Source organism: Muntiacus reevesi, chromosome X, assembly GCF_963930625.1.
Source record: "Muntiacus reevesi chromosome X, mMunRee1.1, whole genome shotgun sequence".
Taxonomy (NCBI): Eukaryota; Metazoa; Chordata; class Mammalia; order Artiodactyla; family Cervidae; genus Muntiacus; species Muntiacus reevesi.
The window spans coordinates 110,733,970-110,758,354 of record NC_089271.1 but is presented as its reverse complement, the minus strand read 5'-3'; positions in this window follow the sequence as shown (position 1 = coordinate 110,758,354).

Genomic DNA, 24,385 nt, shown 5'->3' with positions numbered 1-24,385 from the left:
TTAGAACCGGACATGGAACAACAGACTGGTTCAAAATTGAGAAAGGAGTACATCAATGCTGTATATCGTCACTCTACTTATTTAGCTTCTAGACAGAGTACATCATGAGAAATGCCAGGCTGGATGAAGCACAAGCTGGAATCAAGATTTCCAGGAGAAATATCAATAACCTCAGATATGCAGATGATACCACCTTTATGGCAGAAAGTGAAGAACTAAAGAACCTCTTGATGAAGGTAAGAGAAGAGAGTGAAAAAGCTGGCTTAAATTCAACTTTCAAAAACTAAGATCAGGGCATATTGTCCCATCATTTCATAGGAAATAAAATGTGAAAAAGTGGAAGCAGTGACAGATTTTCTTTTCTTAGACTCCAAAATAACTATGCACAGTGACTGCAGCCATACAATTAAGAGACTCTTGCTCTTTGGAGGAAAAGCTGTGACAAGCTTAGACAGCATATTAAAAAGTAGAAATATCACTTTGTTGACAAAGGTCCACATAGTCAAAGCTATGGATTTTCCAGTAATCATGTACAGATATGAAAGTTGGACCATAAAGAAATCTGTGCCTAGTTGCTCAGTCATGTCCGACTGTTTGTTATCCCATGGACTATAGCCTACAAGGCTCCTCTGCTATAGGGATTCTCCAGGCAAGAACACTGGGGTGGGTTTGGCAAGCCCTCTTCCAGGAGATCTTCCCAACCTGGGGATCAAACCCAGGTCTCCTGCATTGCAGGTGGATTCTTTACTGTCTGAGCCAATAGGAAAGCCCAAAGAAGGCTGAGCACGAAGGAATTGATGTTCTCAAATTCTGGTGCTGGAGAAGACTCTTGAGAGTCCCTTGGATAGCAAAGAGATCAAACCAGTCAATCCTAAAGAAACCAACCTTGAATATTCATTGGAAGGACTGATGCTAAAGCTGGAGCTCCAATAGTTTGGTCACTTGATCTGAAGAGCTGACTCATTGGAAAAGACTCTTATGGTAGCAGTGATTGAAGGCAAAAGAAGAGGATGGCAGAGGATGAGATGGTTAGATAGCATCACCGACTCAGTGGGGCATGAGTTTGAGCAGACTCCATGAGTTAGTGAAGGACAGGGAAGACTGGCATGCTCCAGTTCATGGGGTTACAAAGAATCAGACAGAGCTTAGAGACTGAATAGCAACAGCAATAACAGGGAAATTATTCCTTGACAGCTACTGTGTCCAACAGACCCTTATTATTTGAAACTTCTTCTTTTTTTTTTTTTTTTACATTTAACAGTAAGAATAAACCGATGTGTATGGTAAGTCCCTTCAGTAGTGTTGGACTCTGTGCAACCCTATGGACTCCACTTCACCAGGCTCCTCTGTCCATGGGATTCTCCAGGCAAGAATACTGGTGTGGGTTGCCATGCCCTCCTCCAGAGGACATTCCTAACCCAGGGATTGAACCCATGTCTGTCTCCTGCATTAGCAGGTAGGCTCTTTGCCACTAGCACCACCTGGAAAATTCTGAAAGAGATGGGAATACCAGACCACCGGATCTGCCTCTTGAGAAACCTGTATGCAGGGCAGGAAGCAAAAGTTAGAACTGGACATGGAACAACAGATTGGTTCCAAAAAGGAAAAGGAGTTCGTCAAGGCTGTATATTGTCACCCTGCTTATTTAACTTATATGCAGAGTACATCATGAGAAACACTGGGCTGGCAGAAGCACAAGCTGGAATCAAGATTGCTGGTAGAAATATCAATAACCTCAGATATGCAGATGACACCACCCTTATGGCAGAAAGTGAAGAAGAACTAAAAAGCCTCTTGATGAAAGTGAAAGAGGAGAGTGAAAAAGTTGGCTTGAAGTTCAACATTCAGAAAACTAAGATCATGGCATCTGGCCCCATCACTTCATGGCAAATAGGTGGGAAAACAGTGGAAACAGTGTCTGACTTTATTATTTTGGGCTCCAAAATCAATGCAGATGGTGACTGCAGCCATGAAATTAAAAGATGCTTGTTCCTTGGAAGCAAAGTTATGACCAACCTAGACATTAAAAGGCAGAGACATTACTTTTTCAACAAAGGTGCATCTAGTCAAGGCTATGGTTTTTCCAGTAGTCATGAATGCATGTGAGAGTTGGACTATAAAGAAAGCTGAATGCAGAAGAATTAATGCTTTTGAACTGAGGTGTTGTAGAAGACTCTTGAGAGCCTTGGACTGCAAGGAGATTCAATCTCCAATAATTTGGCTACCTGATGCAAAGAGCTGACTCATTTGAAAAGACCCTGATGCTGGGAAAGATTGAGGGCAGGAGGAGAAGGGGATGACAGAGGATGAGATGGTTGGATGGCATCACCGACTCAATGGACATGAGTTTGGATAGGCTACAGGATTTGGTGATGGACAGGGAGGCCTGGTGTGCTGCAGTTCATGGGGTCCCAGAGAGTCGGACACGACTGAGCGACTGAACTGAACTGAACCACCTGGGAAGCCCAAGTAAAGGGATACTGAAAATCAAATTCATTAGAAACTTTAATTAGAATTTAAATATAGTAAATAAATAAATACAAAATAAATCCTCATACCAAATAAATCATGTACATTTTGGTATACAAACATCTTGAAATATGAAAGAATGTTGTCCTATATCTATAGTAAATGTTGTGTCAGGTACTTGTATAAAAATATTGAATGGTTAACTTCTTCCTGTTGAAAGACTGGAAGACAATATTACATTTCCTTTTTGTCTTTAAAAATAAATTATTTAATTATGAATTCTTGAATTTGAATAAGCTCAACTTGAATAATTTCATATAGATTAATGTAGTCTTAGATTTCTGTTTTCAAATGACTAGTTTCACTATCACCTTTAGAATCTAAAGTGTTGTTATTCATTTCTTTGCATTGATCTTCTGATTTGTCTAATAAGTTGAGACTTCATCTTCTGTCAATTTTCTTCTCTTTGCTTGTGTAGATAAAAAAATCCAAATTCCTGGTTATGATCAACAAATGGTTAAAAGCAAACTAAAGCAATATTAAACCCGATCTCCTTCCATATTTTATTGAAGGACAGTTCAGTACTTTGGGCAATACATTAAGAAAGCTGAAAAGTGAAAATTTATTTCACTATTGTATCATTTTCTTGGCAATTCTATTTTTATGCTTTATTCTAGTTTTACATTTTCTTAGTCTTTTTTCTATTTTTCTATTGTCTTGGTTCCTTTGGACGTAGTTCAGAATTATTGAGTAATCATGAATAATAATGAAATAATTTGGGGGATCCAGTGAACCAGTAAAATTGCTGTTATGTCTGACTCTTTGCAATCCCATGGACTGTAGCCTACCAGGTTCCTCCATCCGGAATTTTTCAGGCAAAAGTACTGGAGTGAGTTGCCGTTTCCTTCTCCAAGGGATCTTCCTGACCCAGGGATCGAACTCAGGTCTCCCGCATTACAGGCAGGTGCTTTACCTTCTGAGCCACCAGGGAAGCCCTATTTAGGGGATGATGAAATATAAAACTCTTTTAAGATATTGAAAAAATAAGTTAACCACGATCCCTTAAAATGGCCTCAGATTTATTAAAGTGTCCAAACAATCTACAAGATAATTTCGAAAAGCAAATTTTCTGTGTAATCTTTAGAAAATGTCTAAGAATAAATAGAAGACATGAAATATCAACCCTCACAAATCATTGACTGATCAAAAAAGAAACTCAAAAACAAAAATCAGGTCCAATCAACCACAGTAGTATCTAATGTGTGAGATCCAGAGATGGCAACAGATATTAAATAATTACATAAATGAGATAACACAGACAGTTATAAATGTACTAAAGAAAACTTTTGATTACTGCGATAGAGTAAAACAGATTTCTTAATTTGAATTGATGGGTCAGGTATGTTTCCCTGAAGAAGTGAGATTGAAGTTATGGTCTGAAGGATAAGTAGAAATTAACCCAGTGAAAAGTAGATATAGGAGGATACCAGCATATGCAAAGACTCTGAGACAAGACACAACTTGACACACTTGAGGAACTGAAGTAAAAATTATGTAGTTGTTAGCAGGGAGAAGGTGTTCAGTAACATAAGGTGAACCTGGAGAGGCAGGCTTCAGTACAATCAAAAGATGCCCTTGCAGGTCATAATAAACAGGTTGAATTTTACCCTAAGTGTAGTGAGAAACCACTAAAAGGCACAATGTAATCATGCTTGCTTTTATTTTTTTGTAATTTTTTTCCCATTTATTTTTATTAGTTGAAAGCTAATTACCTTACAAAATTGTAGTGGTTTTTGCCATACATTGACACGAATCAGCCATGTATTTACATGTATTTCCCATCCTGATCCCCCTTCCCACCTCCCTCTCCACCCGATCCCTTTGGGTCTTCCCAGTGCACCAGCCCCGAGCACTTGTCTCACACATCCAGCCTGGTCTGGTGATCTATTTCACCCTTGATAATATACATGTTTCAATGCTGTTCTCTCAAAACATCCCACCCTCGCCTTCTCCCACAGAGTCCAAAAGTCTGTTCTGTACATCTGTGTCTCTTCTGTTTTGCATATAGGGTTATCGTTACCATCTTTCTAAATTCCATATATATGCATTAGTATGCTGTATTGGTCTTTATCTTTCTGGCTTGCTTTACTCTGTATAATGGGCTCCAGTTTCATCCATTTCATTAGAACTGATTCAAATGAATTCTTTTTAATGGCTGAATAATATTCCATGGTGTATATGAATCATAGCTTCCTTATACATTCGTCTGCTGATGGGCATCTAGGTTGCTTCCAAAAGTTACTAAAGAAGTATATGCTTGTTAAGAAAAATTAGACAATACAGAAACGTAGGAAAACAAATGATTAAAGAGTTCTCCTGGGTCCATGCTTTATACTAAGTTTGGTGTGTGTTGTCCCAAGGTCTTGTAATTAATATCCTGATATGACTACAGAGAAGCACATTACTAATATTAACTGATTATACTGATGAAAATCCTCTGAGACTTGCATTCAACATTGTATTTTGGACATGTTTCCACACCAGTGTCCATATTGATCTGCCTTATTCTGCCAGCGGCTACCTAGCATTTCATTGTAAGGATATGCCTGGGATTGCCAAAATTTTTCTGAATAAAGCCAGGTAGTAAATATTTTAGGCTTTGCAGTTCACAAAACTACATAATCTGCTATTGTAATATAAAAGCAGCCATATACAATGGATAAACAAATGATGGTGGCTGTGTTCACAGGTTGTATATAAAAGGGTGTTATCAGGATTTGGAGTATGGATTGTAGTTTGTCAATTCCTGGAATCTAGCACAGTTCTTTAAATTATGAGGGTGTTGTTTATTTTTTAAAATCACAACTTAATAAAATTAAATACCCGCACTTTTTTTTTAAGTTGAAACTATATAGAAGAGTCTAAAATTAAAAGGAATGATTTTTTTTCTCATCCTTCATTCCCTCGTCCCATTTAACAATTGTAAACAATTTGCTAGTTTCTATCTTTTAATTCTTCAGGTGGTTATCATATTTTTAAATAATATTGTTATATTGCTATTTCTTGATTTAGATCATGTTGATCACATAATGCTAAAACGGTAAAAGAAAAAAGTTGATTTTATAATGCTAAAAAAGAGTAAGGGTTTACTTCATTGTTACTTCCTACCTCCTCTCTTCCTCTCAACATTATTATGTTATTACTTAATTTCTATTGAGGTTTGTATTATCTAATTTATATTCAGTGACTATAATGAAGTATTCTGTGCTTTGTTCTAGGTTAATTACTTAAAATAATATTATTTTGCATTAACATTATTATGATAATGTAAGTATATTTATTATAGAACCAAGAATTGACAGATCATACTGGCCATATTCCAAATCTGTCTTCTGGTATGGCTTTGACATTATTTTGAGCTAACTCCCAAATTAACACAGACATAATGCTGATATATGCATAGAGTGTATAAACGATACATGCATTAAAAGTACATTTATTTTTCCACAAGCATTTAATTGAAATCTTTGCTCTCATTTTAGAAGACAAAGTTTAAAATAATTTACCTCCTGACTTTCAAAGACATTATTTCATTACATTCAAGCATTCATTGCCATACCTGGGAAGTCTGAGGTCAGTATGATGTTCAAAGTAACCTATGGGAGTTTTTAAAATTTTAATTTTGGATACTTTTTTATCCTTAGCAATTTGAAAGCCTTTAGAATGCTTTAAGGGGTCACATCCTGTTTTTTAAATTACTATTATTCATTTAGCTCTATTTAAACAAAAGTTAGGGCTTATCAATCTGAAGATTTGTGTCTTTATTCTGTGAATTTTCATTTTAAGATAGACTGAAAATCCGTGAAAACCTAAATGTACAGCTACAATAAATTGTTAAGAAAATCTCACTTAACCACTACTCAGATTAAGAAATACATTGAAAGCAATGCAGAAGCACCCACATAGTCCTTTGCAATCACAACTCCCCTCCCACTCCAATAAAGTAAATCAGTATTCTGTGTTTTATCATAATTTTAAAAATATTTTCCCCACTCAAGTATTCATGAAAACTACATATTCATTTTTCCTGTTTTTGAACTTAACATAGATGAAGTCACATTTGTATTTTGTGTCTGAATTTAGTTGGTTAATAATATGTATGTGAAATTCATCCTTTTAATTTCTACACAGTCCTCTGTTATATTTATCATAATTTACTGATTGATCCTATGATTGATGAACATTAGGGTATTTCTAGTCTGGGACTTTTATGAATGATGCTGTTATAAATATAATCTTACACATCTTGTGTTGAATATCTGTTCATATGTCTGTTGGGTGTCACTCTGCTAGGTCGTAGTGTACACAAATGTCCAACTTCTGTAGACAAGGTCAAAATGTTTTCCAAAGTTTATACTCACACTGGAAATACATGGAAATTATATTATTATTGCTCTATATCATTACCAGTACTTTTTATTGTGAGCTTTCTCTTTTTAAATTTTCTTTCCTTTTTTGGCTGTTCTGGTGGTTACATAGCATTTTGTGAGGGAAACAGCTGTGTTTGACTTGGTGGGACCAGTCTAATACCATCTGTTGTATAAAGAAATAAAAATTGTACAGGGTTGCAAAGCAAGACAAAGTTACTCTTGGATGGGCATATGAGGAATGGCATCCTGGAGAAGGTCATTTGCACAGGAATTGGAAGGAGAGGGTAGTGATAATCATGGGTATTAAGTAAATTACATTTTTTAAATAGTGTGGAATATTTCAAAGAAATGATTCACTGAAGTACCCCAATGAAAAGTACTATTACTTTTCTGTTTGACAGAAAATTGAGACTCAGACAAGTGACTCTCCCAAAGGCACACAGCAGAGAAATGACAGAGTCAGTGTTTTAACCCAAGTTTATCTGCCTTCAGAACTTATATTCTGGAAGAAATATAGGTAATGCCTTTAATTGAAGATTGACTCTATGTGATGATTTCTGTGTATGGTTGATTTCACAACAATCCTACAAAGATTGAGTTGATACCTCAATTTCAGAGCTGAGAAAATTGAAACTCAGACAGTTTAAACTATTTAACTTGTTTCACTATGCTCTACTTTCACCTAGGTAAGTAAAAACACCTGAGCAAGGCAGGTAAAGATGATAATACATTCAACATATTCGCTGGGATTGTGTCCTTTGGTATAATTTGGATATTCTGCCAAAGTATAGTGTAAGATAGAAGTGCAGATTGAAATTATGCTAATTTTGGCCTTGACTACCAGATTAAGATGTTTTAATACTATTCTGTAGTTAGTTGGGAAACACTGACTTCTGAAAACTAACAGGGAAATTGTTGCTGTTGTTCACTCACTAAGTTGTGTCCGACTCTTTGTGACCCCATGAACTGCAGCATATCAAGCTTCCCTGTCCTTCACTACCTCCCAGAATTTGCTCAAACTCATGTCCATTGAATCAGTGATGTCATCCAGCCATCTCATCCTCTGAGGTCCCTTCTTCTACTGCCCTCAGTCTTTCCCAATATCAGGGTCTTTTTCAATGAGTCAGCTCTTTGCATCAAATGGCCAAAGTATTGGAGTTTCAGCTTCAGTGTCAGTCCTACCAATGAAAGCTCAGGGTTGATTTCCTTTAGGATTGACTGGTTTGACCTCCTTGCTGTCCAAGAGATTCTCAAGAGTCTTCTCCAGCACCACAATTTGAAAGCATCAGTTCTTCAGTGCTCAGCCTTTTTTTATTGTCTAACTCTCACATCCATTCATAACTACTGGAAAAACCATACTTTTGACTATACAGACCTTTGTTGTCAAAGTGATGTTTCTGCCTTTTGATATGCTGTCTAGGTTTGTCATAGTTTTTCTTCCAAGGAGCAAGCATCTTTTAATTTCATGGCTGCAGTCACTGTCCACAGTGATTTTGGAGCCCAAGAAAATAAAATCTGCACTGTTTCTATTTTTCCACCTTCTATTTGCCATGAAGTAATGGGACTGAATGCCATGATTTTAGTGTTTTGAATGTTGAGTTTTAAGCCAGCTTTTTCACTCTTCTCTTAGACCCTCATCAAGAGGCTCTTTAGTTCTTCTTCAATTTATGCCATTATAGTTGATAATAATATTTTGTAAAGGTAAATTTGGTGATATGTAATATCAGTTGGGATGTTGAGATTGGTGTTTGGAAAACTGGAAAGAAAAGTACTGCCTCAACTTCAGAGAAGATATAAAGGGGAGATAGTGGAAAAGAAAATGGGGATCAAGGGTTATAGAGTAGGTCTGTGGTAGATATAATTCACATCTTTGCTCCCTAGTAAAGATGTCTGATTCATAGTCAATATTTTCTTTTCTTGAATCAAATACAATTTCAATAAAAATTGTTGAAAAGGGGGAATCTATATAAAGTTATTGGTATCTCTAGAAAATTACTATTTCTTCACATGTGTCTAAATGGTTCATTTCCCTTGTAATGTGAAGCCCTTAATGTAGGAGAAAAGCACACCATTAATCAAAGGGAAAAAAAAAAGCCTGAAAATGTATATATGTAAGCTCTTTCACACAAGCACAAGATTTGGCTATAAAGTTACATACTTAAATGACATCTGATGGGCCAAGAGTTAGGGGGTTAGTGAAAAGGTACGTGAATCATAAGGAAATGGCTAAGAAAAGAATCTTAAATCTGCAGTGGTCATTCACATTAATAATACTGGACAATTTGCCATCTGTCAAATTCAATGAAGATTTGTAGTGCCCTTTGCTCAGATGAGTTGTTCTTGAAGTACAGTTAGCATTGTAGTGTGAAATATTAACTGGCTTGCCATGACAGAATGAGTCTAGGCAGCAAGCATCTGATACTCTGAGAACCTTATATTAGTGAAGATCAAATGTGGCTGCAGCTATATCCAGGAGGCAGAATCACTGCTTATAGCTGCCAAAACAAGATAATGAGAACATCCGATTAAAAGTCCTGTCAATTAATTTTAATGACAACAATATAGCAACTAATTAACTCCATTAAGTGTCTCCTTCTGATAAAATAATAATTTAATCAGTTTTGGACACACATTGCATTTTCCCTTGAAGATACACACACACACACGTTTATAGACACATACATATATTCTACAAATAAATATGTGAATATACGTACACATTGGAGAAGGCAATGGCACCCCACTACAGTACTCTTGCCTGGAAAATCCCATGGATGGGGGAGCTTGGCAGGCTGCAGTCCATGGGGTCGCTAAGAGTCAGACACGACTGAGAGACTTCGCTTTCACTTTTCACTTTCACGCATTGGGGAAGGAAATGGCAACCCACTCCAGTGTTCTTGCCTGGAGAATCCCAGGGATGGGGGAGTCTGGTGGGCTGACGTCTATGGGGTCACACAGAGTTGGACATGACTGAAGTGACTTAGCAGCAGTAGCATACGTACACATATACTCAAGAATAAATATATTTCTTTATGAACTGTGATCTATTTAATTACATATTATAATTGATTTCCAGCTTCATGACAAGAGATGCTATTTCCTATTTCTTAGGAATGTATCATGAACTCCTTAATGCCAATTCAGACTTAAATTGAAGAAAGTAGGGAAAACCACTAGACCATCCAGGTATGACTTAAATCAAATCCCTTACCATTATACAGTGGAAGTGACAAATGGATTCAAGGGATTAGATCTGACAGACAGAGTGCCTGAAGAACTATGGACAGAGATTTGTGACATTGTACAGGAGGCAGGGATAAAGATCAACCCTAAGAAAAAGAAATGCAAAAGGCAAAACGGTTGTCAGAGGAGGTCTTACAAATAGCTGAGAAAAGAAAAACAGGAAAGGCAAAGGAGAAAAGGAAAGTATGCAAAGTTCCAAAGAATAGCAAGGAGAGATAAGAAAGCCTTCCTTGGTGATCAATGCAAAGAAATAGAGGAAAACGAAAGAATGGGAAAGACTAGAGATCTCTTCAAGAAAATTAGAGATACCAAGGGAACACTTAATGTAAAGATGGGCACAAAAAAAGGACAGAAATGGTATGGACCTAACAGAAGCAGATGTTAAGAAGAGGTGGCAAGAATACAAAGAAGAACTATACAAAAAAAGATTTTCACAAACCAGATAACCACGATGGTGTGATCACTAATCTAGAGCCAGACATCCTGGAATGTGAACTCAAGTGGGCCTTAGGAAGCTTCACTACGAACAAAGCTAGCAGCAGTGATGGAATTTCAGTTGAGCTATTTCAAATCCTAAAAGATGATGCTGTGAAAGTGCTGCACTCAATATGCCAGCATATTTGGAAAACTCAGCAATGGCCACAGGACTGGAAAAGGTCAGTTTTCATTCCACTTCCAAAGAAAGATAATGTCAAAGAATGTTCAAACTGTTGCACAATTGCACTCATCTCACATGCTAGTAAAGTAATGCTCAAAATTCTCCAAGCCAGGCTTCAACAATATGTGAACAATGAACTTCCAGATGTTCAAGCTGAATTTAGAAAAGGCAGAGGAACCAGAGATCAACTTGCCAACATATGTTGGATCATCGGAAAAGCAAGATAGTTCCAGAAAATCATCTATTTTGGCTTTATTGACTATGCCAAAGCCTTTGACTGTGTGGATCACAATAAACTGTGGAAAATTCTGAATGAGATGGGAATACCAGACCATCTGACCTGTCTCTTGAGAAACCTTTATGCAGGTCAGGAAGCAACAGGTAGAACTGGACATGGAAAAACGGACTGGTTTCAAATCGGGAAAGGAGTATGTCAAGGCTGTATATTGTCACCCTGCTTCTTTAATTTATATGCAGAGTACATCATGAGAAATGCTGGGCTGGATGAAGCACAAGCTGAAATCAAGATTGCTGGTAGAAACATCAATAACCTCAGATATGTAGATGACACCACCCTTATGGCAAAAAGCAAAGAAGAACTAAAGAGCCTCTTGATGAAAGTGAAAGAGCAGAGTGAAAAGGTTGGCTTAAAGCTCAGCATTCAGAAACCTAAGATCATGGTATCTGGTCCCATCACTTCATGTCAAATAGATGGAGGAATAATGGAAACAATGACAAACTTTATTATTTTGGGCTCCAAAATCAATGCAGATGGTGACTGCAGCCATGAAATTAAAAATGTTTGCTCATTGGAAGAAAAGTTATGATCAACCTAGACAGCATATTAAAAAGCAGAGACATTACTTTGCCAACAAAAGTCCATCTAGTTAAAGCTACGGTTTTTCCAGTAGTCATGAATGGATGTGAGAGTTGGACTATAAAGAAAGCTTAGTGCCAATGAATTGATGCTTTTCAAGAGTGGTGTTGGAGAAGACTCTTGAGAGTCCGTTGGACAGCAAAAAGATCCAACTAGTCTATCCTAAAGGAGATCAGTCCTGAATATTCATTGGAAGGACTGATGCTGAAGCTGAAACTCCAATACTTTGGCCACCTGATCGGAAGAACTGACTCACTTGAAAAGACCCTGATGCTGGGAAAGATTTAAGGCAGGAGGAGAAGGGGAAGACAGAGGATGAGATGGTTGGATGGCATCACTGACTCGATGAATGTGAGTTTGAGTAAGCTCCGGGAGTTGGTGATGGACAGGAGAACCTGGCAGGCTGCAGTCCATGGGGTCCCAGAGAGTCGGACACGACTGAGAGACTGAACTGAACTGAAGTGAGGAATGGATTTAAATCTAATTTTTGTTGGATTATAAGAATGATGGAATGAATCAGCCTATATGGTTTTCTCAAATATATGTTGCTGAGTACTTACACTGTTCCAGATCTTGTGTTAGGCAGTGGAGCCCAATGAACATATAATCCTTTGTAAGGTGTATCATCCTGCTCTTGGACTTTTTATGGGCTTCTTAGCTGCCCTTGTATCCAGACTGAGATTAAGTGAGAAGTAATCCTGTAACCTTGATCGCTACAGGGCATGGAGGAATTCACGGCTATCATTTTAAATATCAAGATTGTTTTACTTCTTTATTATTAAGAAAGAAGGTGCATTTTTATTGAAAGTTATAAACTATTTTTCCCAGGTTTAGTGAGATATTATTGCCACAAAATATCGTGTAAGTCCGAGTGTACTTGTTGATTTAGTGATTAGTGATGTTGAGCACCTTTTTATATACTTGCTGGCCATGTGTATGTCTTCTTTGGAATATATGTATATTCAGTTTTCTATGCACATTTTAATCGGGTTACTGTTTTATTCAAACAAGAGATGGCAAAAGTGAATGTCGACATTCTAGGAATCAGCGAACTAACATGGACTGGAATGGGTGAATTTAACTCAGATGGCCATTGTATTTACTACTGTGGGCAGGAATCCTTTAGAAGAAATGGAGTAGCCACCATGGTTAACAAAAGAGTCCAAAATGCAGTACTTGGATGCAATCTCAAAAATGAAAGAATGATCTCTGTTTGTTTCCAAGGCAAACCATTCAACATCACGGTAATCCAAGACTATGCCCCAACCAGTAACACTGGTGAAGCTGAAGCTGAACAGTTCTATGAAGACCTACAAGACCTTTTAGAACTAACACCCCCAAAAGATGTCCTTTTCATTATAGGGGACTGGAATGCAAAAATAGGTAGTCAGGAAACACCTGGAGTAACAGGCAAATTTGGCCTTGGAGTACACAATGAAGCAGGGCAAAGGTTAATAGAGTTTTGCCAAGAGAATGCACTGGTGAAAGCAAACACCCTCTTCCAACAACACAAGAGAAGACTCTACACATGGCCATCACCAGATGGTCAACATCGAAACCAGATTGATTATATTCTTTGCAGCCAAAGATGGAGAAAGTCTATACAGTCAGCAAAAACAAGACTGGGAGCTGACGGTGGCTCAGATCATGAACTCCTTATTGCCAAATTCAGACTTACATTGAAGAAAATAGGGAAAACTACTAGACCATTCAGGTGTGACCTAAATCAGCAACACCTGAATCAATCCCTTATGATTATACAGTGAAAGTGAGAAATAGATTTAAAGGACTAGATCTGATAGACTGAGTGCCTGATGAACTATGGACAGAGGTTTGTGACATTGTACAGGAGACAGGGATTAAGACCATCCCCATGGAAAAGAAATGCAAAAAAGCTAAATGGCTGTCTGAGGAGGCCTTACAAATAGCTGTGAAAAGAAGAGAAGCAAAAAGCAAAGGAGAAAAGGAAAGATATTCCCATTTGAATGCAGAGTTCCAAAGAATAGCAAGAAGAGATAAAAAAGCTTTCCTCAGTGATCAATGCAAAGAAATAGAGGAAAATGAAAGAATGGGAAAGACTAGAGATCTCTTCAAGAAAATTAGAGATGCCAAGGGAATATTTAATGCAAAGATGGGCACAAAAAAGGACAGAAATGGTATGGACCTAACAGAAGCAGAAGATATTAAGAAGAGGTGCAAGAATACACAGAAGAACTGTACAAAAATAAAACACTTCATGACCCAGATAATCACGAAGGTGTGATCATTCACCTAGAGCCAAACATCCTGGAATGTGAAGTCAAGTGGGCCTTAGAAACCATCACTACGAACAAAGCTAGTGGAGGTGATGGAATTCCAGGTGAGCTATTTCAAATCCTGAAAGATGATGCTGTGAAAGTGCTGCAGTCAATATGCCAGCATATTTGGAAAACTCAGCAGTGGCCACAGGACTGGAAAAGGTCAGTTTTCATTCCAATCCCAAAGAAAGGCAATGCCAAAGAATTGTCAAACTACCACACAATTGCACTCATCTCACATGCTAGTAAAGTAATGCTCAAAATTCTCCAAGCCAGGATTCAGCAATACATGAACGATAAACTTCTAGATGTTCAAACTGGGTTTAGAAAAGGCAGAGGAACCAGAGATCAACTTGCCAACATATGTTGGATCATTGAAAAAGCAAGAGCATTCCAGAAAACCATCTATTTCGGCTTTATTGACTATGCCAAAGCCTTTGACTGTGTGGATTACAGTCAACTGTGGAAAACTCTTAAAGAGATGGGAATACCAGACCATCTGACCTATCTCTTGAGAAACCTGTATTCAGGTCAGGAAGCAACAGGTAGAACTGGATATGGAACAACAGACTGGTTCCAAATAGGAAAAGGAGTATGTCAAGGCTGTATATTGTCACCCTGCTTATTTAACTTATCTGCAGAGTACATCATGAGAAATGCTGGGCTGGATGAAACACAAGCTGGACTCAAGATTCCTGGGAGAAATATCAATAACCTCAGATATGCAGATGACACCACCCTTATGGCAGAAACTGAAGAGGAACTAAAAAGTCTATTGATGAAAGTGAAGGAGGAGAGTGAAAAAGTTGGCTTAAAGCTCAGCATTCAGAAAACTAAGATCATGGCTCTGGTCCCGTCACTTCATGGGAAATAGATGGGAAACATTGGAAATAGTGTCAGACTTTATTATTTTGGGCTCCTAAATCACTGCAGATGGTGATTGCAGCCATGAAATTAAAAGACACTTACTCCTTGGAAGGAAAGATGACCAACCTAGCTGGCATATTTAAAAGAAGAGACATTACTTTGCCAGCAAATGTCCATCTAGTCAAGACTATGATTTTTCCAGTAGTCATGTATGGATGTGAGAGTTGTGCTGTGAAGAAAGCTGAGCGCCGAAGAATTGATGCTTTTGGACTGTGGTGTTGGAGAAGACTCTTGAGAGTCCCTTGGACTGCAAGATGATCCAACAAGTCCATCCTGAAGGAGATCAGTCTTAGGTGTTCTTTCGAAGGACTGATGTTGAAGCTGAAACTCCAGTACTTTGGCCACCTCATGTGAAGACTTGACTCATTGGAAAAGACCCTAATGCTGGGAAGGATTGGCGGCAGGAGGAGAAGGGGACGACAGAGGTTGAGATGGCTGAATGACATCACCAACTCGATGGACTTGGGTTTGTCTAGACCCCGAAAGCTGGTGATGGACAGGGAGGCCTGGCATGCTGTGATTCATGGGGTTGCAAAGAGTCGGACATGACTGAGTGACTGAACTGAACTGAACTGTTTTATTATTGAGCTATATGAGTGTTTTATATGTTTTGGATATTTTACTCTTATCAGATGTAAGAATTGCAAATATTTTCTCCCTATCCTTGGGTTGCCTTTTCATTTTGTTGATGGTTTCCTTTGCTGTGCAAAAGTATTTAAGTTTGATGTAATTCCATTGTTTATTTGTACTTTTGTTGCCTTTGCTGTTGGTGGCAAATTCAAGCAGTTTTTCATGACCAATCTCAGGGCACTTAACCTCTATGTTTTTCTGTAGAGAGGTATGGTGTCAGATCTTACTTTCAATTCGTAAAGGTATTTTGAGTTGATTTGTGTGTATGCTGTTAAGATAGAGTTCCAATTTCATTATCTTGCCTAGAAGGCAGATTCTATTTGTTTTTCTGAGAAATACATCAGTTGGTATTCAGATTTGAAAACATAACACACAAAAATATATTTGTAATGTGATTAAGCTGGATTATGCAAGGGATTGTCATCCATATGAACAAAATGAAACCTGTGTAGATTAATTTTCTGTTGGGATACAATTTCTTCATCCTGGGCCTTGGAAGATTAAAAGGCTTGATTTGTGCTAGGAAAGACATGTCTCAGGAAGTTTACTTTTGGGAAGCAGCCATGATTGTACTTGGATCTGCTCATACTGATTGCTACATTTTCAGGAATTTTGTGAGCTGATTAACGCCATGTTGGTAGCTTCAAAGAACACCATGGAAATCAACAAATGCTACAGATCAGTTACCTCCCTACCTTGTCCAAGAGAGACAGCTTTTGTTTTTGCTCTTCCAAAAAGTGGAATTTCTCTCTTTTTATTTTCACTAGAGTTTCTGAAATTAGATTTTCCAAATATACAGTCTTTACTTATGGTTAGAGGTTACAGTACAATCGCAAAACTTATGGTTCTTTTGAGTTTTTCTTTGGTCCATTCAGTTCAGTTTGGTCACTCAGTCATGTCCGACTCTGTGACCCCAGCACACAGGCCTCCCTGTCCATCACCAACACCTGGAGTTTACTCAAACTCTTGTCCATCAAGTAGGTGATGCCATCCAACCATCTCATCCTCTATCGTCCCCTTCTCCTTCTGCCTTCAATCTTTCCTAGCATCAGGGTCTTTTCTAATGAGTCAGTTCTTTGCAGCAGGTGGTTAAAGTATTAGAGTTTCAGCTTCAGCAGCAGTCCTTCCAATGAATATTCAGGACTGATCTCCTCTAGGATTGACTGGTTGATCTCCTTGCAATCCAGTGAACTTTCAAGAGTCTTCTCCAACATCACAGTTCAAAAGCATCAGTTCTTCGGTGCTCAGCTTTCTTTATGGTCCAACTCTCACTTCCATACATGACTACCGGAAAAGCATAGTTTTGACTATGCAGACACTTGTTGGCAAAGCAAGGTCTCTGCTTTTTTTTTGCCACTTTATTTTTATAACTGAAAGATAATTGCTTTACAGAATTTTGTGGTTTTCTGTCAAACAAGAATCAGCCATTGGTACACCCACGTCCCCTCCCTCCTGAGTCTCCCTCCCATCTCCTTTCCCATCCCCACCCTTCTAGATTGTCACAGAGCTCCTGTTTGCGTCCCCTGACTCATACAGCAAACTCCCATTGATTATCTATTTTACATATGGTATTGCAAGTTCCCAAGTTACTCTGTCCATACATCTTACCCTCTCCCTCCTCCCCCCCATGTCCATAGATCTGTTCTCTATGTCTGTTTCTCCATTGCTGCCCTGAAAATAAATTCATCAGTACCATCGTTCTAGATTCCATATATATGTGTCAGTGTACAATATTTATATTTCTTTCTGATTTACTTCACTCTGTATAATAGGCTCTAGGATCATCCACCTCATTAGAACTGACTCTAATGAGTTCGTTTTTATGGCTGAGTAGTATTCCATTGTACATATGTACCACAGCTTCTTTATCCATTCATCTGTCAATGAACATCTAGGTTGCTTCCATGTTCTAGTTATTGTAAAGAGTGCAAGTTTTGGACATTTATCAGCAAACCATAGGAGGCAAGACATCATGTGTGCTTAATATTATGGACTCTGCTACTTCCTTGTTTGGCATTACTAAATGTACTCTGGTTTCCTCACCTGAAAATGGAAATAATGATTTTTCTACTTAACACCTAAGATTACAGTGGGTATTAGTTTAATCAACAGAAAACACTTTGAACGATATGTGTTTTAGCCATTGCTGATATATTATATAATGATATTAATAAGTTACTTTTGCTATTGTTAAGAGGCAATTAAGAGGTCTCTGTAACAGACAAGAACTCAGAGATGTGTCCAGAGGTTGTATTATGTCTGCAGGGAACCATATGATGTTCATGTTTAGGGTTCTATATTATAATTCCATTTACAAACTCTTAGTCTGTTCTCAACTTTCATGGTGAAGAATTGAGGGAAAGATTTGTGTCTGAATCATTGCTTTTATTATCTGTTCCTCCCTAACTACAATGGAGAGAAACAGATAATAACAACAATCCCTAACTACAGTGAGGCTTCCCAGGTGGTGCTAGCAATGAAGAATCCACCTGCCAATGCAGGAGACATAAGAGTCACAGGTTCGATACTTGGATTGGAAAGATTGCCGAGAAGAAGACATGGCAACCCACTCCACTATTCTTGCCTGGAGAATCTCATGGACAGAGGACCCTGGTGGTCTATAGTCTGGTTCATATGGTTGCAAAGTGTCAGATACAACTGAAGTGACTTAGCATGCAACTATGAGTCAGATGAGGGCAGCAATTTTTCGTATTGTTTTGTAGTGAATACCCAACAACTTGAAAAATGTCTGGTGCACAAAAAGTGTTTAATACATATTTCTTGTATTGCATGAAGAATGAAGAGATGGGCATACTGCACGGAGGAACATGGTGAATTGTGCAGGGGATTTGACTAGATTAGGTAATGAAAGGAAATAGTGGAGGAATTGTACATGTTGATAGTTGCATTATTTCTAACAGTGAAATAAGTTAATGAATACAGACTTGTGTTTTGGTTGTGTCCAAATATATTGGCAGAAAAATAAATGCCTTCAGACGAATCCAAGTAGTCCATACCATGCTTCAGCTTCTCCAGACTGTGGGATAGCTTTTGCCAAAAGTTATTTCCTTTGAATCCTTACATTAATATTATATGGTTCTGAATGTATTCAAAGCATCATCTGTACCAAGTCAAAAGTATATGTGGTCCACATTTAAATGAATTAATTGTTTGCTGTTGCAATGTGATTCAACAACACGCTGTTAGATACTAAAGATTTATTTATAGATGTTATTTGTATTAAAAATTGAAACATAATGGAAATATAATGTTATATTAGTTTCAGGTGTATTATATAGTGGTTTAATATTTGCATATATTACAAAATAATCACAACAATAAATCTAATATCTATGCCCATATAAAGTCATTATAATATTATTGATAATATTCTTTATATAATATATTACATCCCATGGTTTATTTATTTCATAATTGGAAGTTTGTACCTGTTAATCCTCTTCATCTATTTCACACCCCCACCTCCCTCCCCTCCGGCAACCTCAAATTGGTCTGTTTTGTTTGTTTTATTTTTAGATTCTACATGAAAGTGATATCATATGATATCTGCCTTTTTATTTCTGATTTATTTCACTTAGCATAATGCCCTCTAGATCGATCCATGTTTTTCACAAATGGCAAAAATTCATTGCTTTTTAAAGGTTGAATAACAATCCATTGTATTATATTTAAATCACAGCTTCTTTATACATTCTTTCACTGATGGTCACATTACTTGCTTCCATATCAAGGCTATTGTAAATAATGAGGCAATGAACATTGGTGTGCATTTATCTTTTTGTTTAATTAAAACAATAATTTATTTCAATTGGAGGCTAATTACTTTACAATATTGTAGTGGTTTTGGCCATATGTTGACATGAATCAGCCATGGGTGTACATGTGTTCCCCATCTTGAACCCCCTCCCATCTCCCTTCCTACCCTATCTCTCAGGGTCATCTCAGTGCACCAGCCCTGAGCACCCTGTCTCATGCATTGAACCTGGACTGGTGATCTATTTCACCTATGATAATATGCATGTTTCAAAGCTATTCTCTCAAATCATCCCACCCTCGCCTTCTCCCACAGAGTTCAAAAGTCTGTTTTTTACATCTGTGTCTCTTTTGCTATCTTGCATACAGGGTTATCATCACCATCTTTCTAAATTCCATATATATGTGTTAATATACTGTATTGGTGATTTTCTTTCTGACTTACTTCACTCTATATAATAGGCTCCAGATTCATCTACTTCATTTGAACTGATTGAAATGCATTCTTTTTAATAGCTGAGTAATATTCCGTTCTGTTTAAGTACCATGGCTGCCCCACCCATTTGTCTGACGATGAACATCTAGGTTGCTTCCATGTCCTGACAACTGTAAACAGGGTTGCAATGAACGTTGGGATACACATGTCTCTTTCAATTCTTGTTTCCTCAGTGTGTATGTCCAGCAGTGGTATTGCTGGGTCATATGACAGTTCTATTTCCAGTTTTTTAAGGAATCTCCACACTGTTCTCCATAGTAGCTGTATTAGTTTGCATTCCCACCAACAGTGTAAGAGGGTTCCCTTTTCTTCACACCCTCTCCAGCATTTATAGCTTGTAGAATTTTGATAGCAGCCATTCTGACTGGTGTGAAATGGTACCTCTTTGTGGTATTGATTTGCATTTCTCTGATAATGAATGATGTTGAGCATCTTTTCATGTGTTTGTTAGCTATCTGTTTGTCTTCTTTGGAAAATGTCTGTTTAGTTCTTTGGCCCATTTTTTGATTGGGTCATTTATTTTCCTGGAATTGAGCTACAGGAGTTGCTTACATATTTTTGAGATTAATTCTTAGGCAGTTGCTTCATTTGCTATTATTTTCTCCGATTCTGAAGGCTGTCTTTTCACCTTACTTATAGTTTGCTTTGTAGTGCAAAAGCTTTTAAGTTTAATTAGGTCCCACTTGTTTATTTTTGCTTTTATTTCCATTACTCTGGAAGGTGGGTCATAGAGGATCCTGCTGTGATTTATGTCAGAGAGTGTTTTGCCTATGTTTTCCTCTAGAAGTTTTATAGTTTCTGGACTTACATTTAGATCTTTAATCCATTTTGAGTTTATTTTTGTGTATGGTGTTAGGAAATGTTATAGTTTCATTCTTTTATAAGTGGTTGACCAGTTTTCCCAGCACCACTTGTTAAAGAGATTATCTTTTCTCCATTGTATATTCTTGCCTCTTTTGTCAAAGTTATGGTGTTCATAGGTCCATGGATTTATCTCTGGGTTTTCTATTTTGTTCCATTCATCTATATTTCTGTCTTTGTGCCAGTACCATACTGTCTTGATGCCTGTAGCATTGTAGTATAGTCTGAAGTCAGGCGGGTTGATGCCTCCATTTCTATTCTTCTTTGTCAAGATTGGTTTGGCTATTTGAGGTTTTTTATATTTTCATACAAATTGAGAAATTATTCTAGTTCTCTGAAAAATATCATTGGTAGCTTGATAGGGACTGCTTTGAATATATAGATTGCTTGAGCAGTATATGCATTTTCACTATAGTGATTTTTCAGATCCATGAACATAATATATTTTTCCATCTATTTGTGTCCTCTTTGATTTCTTTCATCAGTGTTTTATAGTTTTCTATATATAGGTCTTTTGTTTATTTAGGTAGATTTATTCCTAACTATTTTATTCTTTTCATTGCAATGATGAATTGAATTGCTTCCTTAATTTCTCGTTCTATTTTCTCATTGTTTTTGTATAGGAATTTAAGGGATTTATGTGTATTAATTTTATATCCTGCAACTTTACTATATTCATTGATTAGCTCTAGTAATTTTCTGGTGGAGTCTTTAGGGTTTTCTATGTAGAGGATCATGTCATCTGCAAATAGTGAGAGCTTTACTTTTTCTTTTCCAATCTGGATTCATTTTATTCCTTTTTCTTCTCTGATTGCTGTGGTTAACACTTCCAAAACTATGTTCAATAGTAGTGGTGAGAGTGGGCATTCTTGTCTTCTTTCTGACTTTAGGGGAAAAGTTTTCAATTTTTCACCATTAAGGATAATGTTTGCTGTGGGTTAATCATATATGGTTTTTGTTATGTTGTGGTATGTTACTTCTATGCCTGCTTTCTAGAGCGGTTTTATCATAAATGGATATTCAACTTTGTCAAAGGCTTTCTCTGCATCTTTTGAGATAATCATATGGTTTTTATCTTTCAATTTGTTCATGTGGTGTATCACATTGATTGATTTGCAAATATTGAAGAATCTTTGCACCCCTGGGATAAAGCCCACTTGATGTATGATATTTTTAACATGCTGCTGGATCCTGTTTGCTAGAATTTTGTTAAGGATTTTTGCATCTATGTTCATCAGTGATATTGGCCTGTAGTTTTCCTTTTCTTGTGGCATTTTTTTGTCTGATTTTTGTATTAGGGTGATGGTGACCTCATAGAATGAGTTTGGAAGTTTACCCTCCTCTGCAATTTTCTGGAAGAGTTTGAGTAAGATAGGTGTTAGCTCTTCTCTAAATTTTTGGTAGAATTCAGGTGTTAAGCCATTTAGTCCTGGGCTTTTGCTAGCTGGAAGATTTCTGATTACAGTTTTGACTTCCATGCTTGTGATGGGTCTGTTAAGATTTTCTAGAGGTTCAGTTTGGGAAGTTATACTTTTCTAAGAAGTTGTCCATTTCTTTAAAGTTGTCCATTTTATTGGCATATAGTTGCTGATAGTAGTCTCTTATGATCCTTTGTACTTCTGTGTTGTCGTGATTTCTTCATTTTCATTTCTAATTTTGTTGATTTGATTCTTCTCCTTTTTTTCCCTTGATGAGTCTGAGTTTGTCTATTTTTTTTTTTTTAATCTTCTCAAAGAACCAGCTTTTAGCTTTGCTGATTTTGGCTATGGTCTCCTTTGTTTCTTTTTCATTCATTTTTGCCCTATTTTTTTTTTTATTATTTCTTTCTTTCTACTAATTCTAGTGTTCTTCATTTCTTCCTTTTCTAGTTGCTTTAGGCGTAAAGTTAGGTTTTTTTTTTTTTTAATTTTTTTCTCTTCTTTCTTGAAGAAAGCTTGTATTGCTATGAACCTTCCTCTTAGCACCGTTTTACTGAGTCCCATAGGTTTTGGGTTGTGTTTTCATTGTTATTCATTCCTATGCATATTTTGATTTCTTCTGTGATTTGTTGGTTATTCAGAAGTGTGCTGTTTAGCCTCCATATATTTGTATTTTTAATAGCTTTTTTCCCCCCTGGAGTTGACATCTAATCTTCCCACATTGTGATCAGAAAAGATGCTTGAAATGATATTAGTTTTTTAAATTTACCAGGGCTAGATTTATGGCACAGGATGTGATCTATTCTGGAGAAGGTTCCATGTGCACTTGAGAAAAAGATGAAATGTATTATTTTGGGGTGAAATGTCCTATAGATATCAATTAGGTCTAGCTGGTCCATTGTGTCATTTAAGGTTTGTGTTTCCTTGTTAATTTTCTGTTTAGTTGATCTATCCATAGTTGTGAGTGGGGTATTAAAGTCTCCCACTATTATTGTGTTACTATTAATTTCCTCTTTCATAGTCGTTAGCGTTTGCTGTACATATTGTGGTGCTCCTATGTTGGGTGCATATATATTTATAATTGTTATATCTTATTCTTGGATTGATCCTTTGATCATTATGTAGTGTCCTTCTTTGTCTCTTTTCACGGTCTTTATTTCAAAGTGTATTTAATCTGATATGAGTATTGCTACTGCTGCTTTCTTTTGGTCTCTTTGCGTGAAGTATCTTTTTCCAGCCCTTCACTTTCAGTCTGTATGTTTCCCTTGTTTTGAGGTGGATCTCTTGTAGACAGCATATATAGCAGTCTTATGTTTGTATCCATTCAGTCAGTCTTTGTCTTTTAGTTAGGGGATTCAGACCATTTACATTCAAGGTAATTATTGATAAGTATGATCCTGTTGCCATTTACTTTGTTGTTTTGGGTTTGAGTTTATATACCTTTTCTGTGTTTCCTGTCTAGAGAAATCCTTTAGCATTTGTTGAAGAACTGGTTTGGTGGTGCTGAATTCTCTCAGCTTTTGTTTGTCTGTCAAGCTTTTGATTTTTCCTTCATATTTGGATGAGATCCTTGCTGGGTACAGTAATCTTAGTTGTAGGTTTTTCTCTTTCATCACTTTATGTCTTGCACTTCCCTTCTGGTCTGAAGAGTTCCTATTGAAAGATCAGTTGTTATCCTTATGGAAATCCCCTTGTGTGTTATTTGTTGTTTTTCCCTTGTTGCTTTCAATATTTGTTCTTTGTTTTCAATCTTTGTTATTTTGATTAGTATGTGTCTTGGGGTGTTTTGCCTTGGGTTTATCCTGTTTGGGACTCTCTGGATTTCTTGGACTTGGGTGACTATTTCTATCCCCATTTATGGGAAGTTTTCAACTATTATCTCCTCGAGTATTTTCTCATGCCCCTTTTTTTCGTCTTCTTCTTCTGGGACGCCTATGATTCGAATGTTGAGGCGTTTGACATTGCCCCAAAAGTCTCTGAGGTTGTCCTCATTTCTTTTAATTCTTTTTTCCTCTCTGCTTCATTTATTTCCACCGTTCTGTCTTCCACCTCACTTATCCTATCTTCTGCCTCAGTTATTCTACTGTTGGTTCCCTCCAGAGTGTTTTTGATTTCAGTTATTGCATTATTCATTATTGATTGACTCTTTTTTTATTTCTTCTAGGTCTTTGTTAAACGTTTCTTGCATCTTCTCAATCCTTGTATTTAGTCTATTTATCTGTACTCCATTTTGCTTTCAAGATTTTGGATCATTTTTATTGTCATTATTCTGAATTATTTTTCAGGTAGACGCCCTATCTCCTCT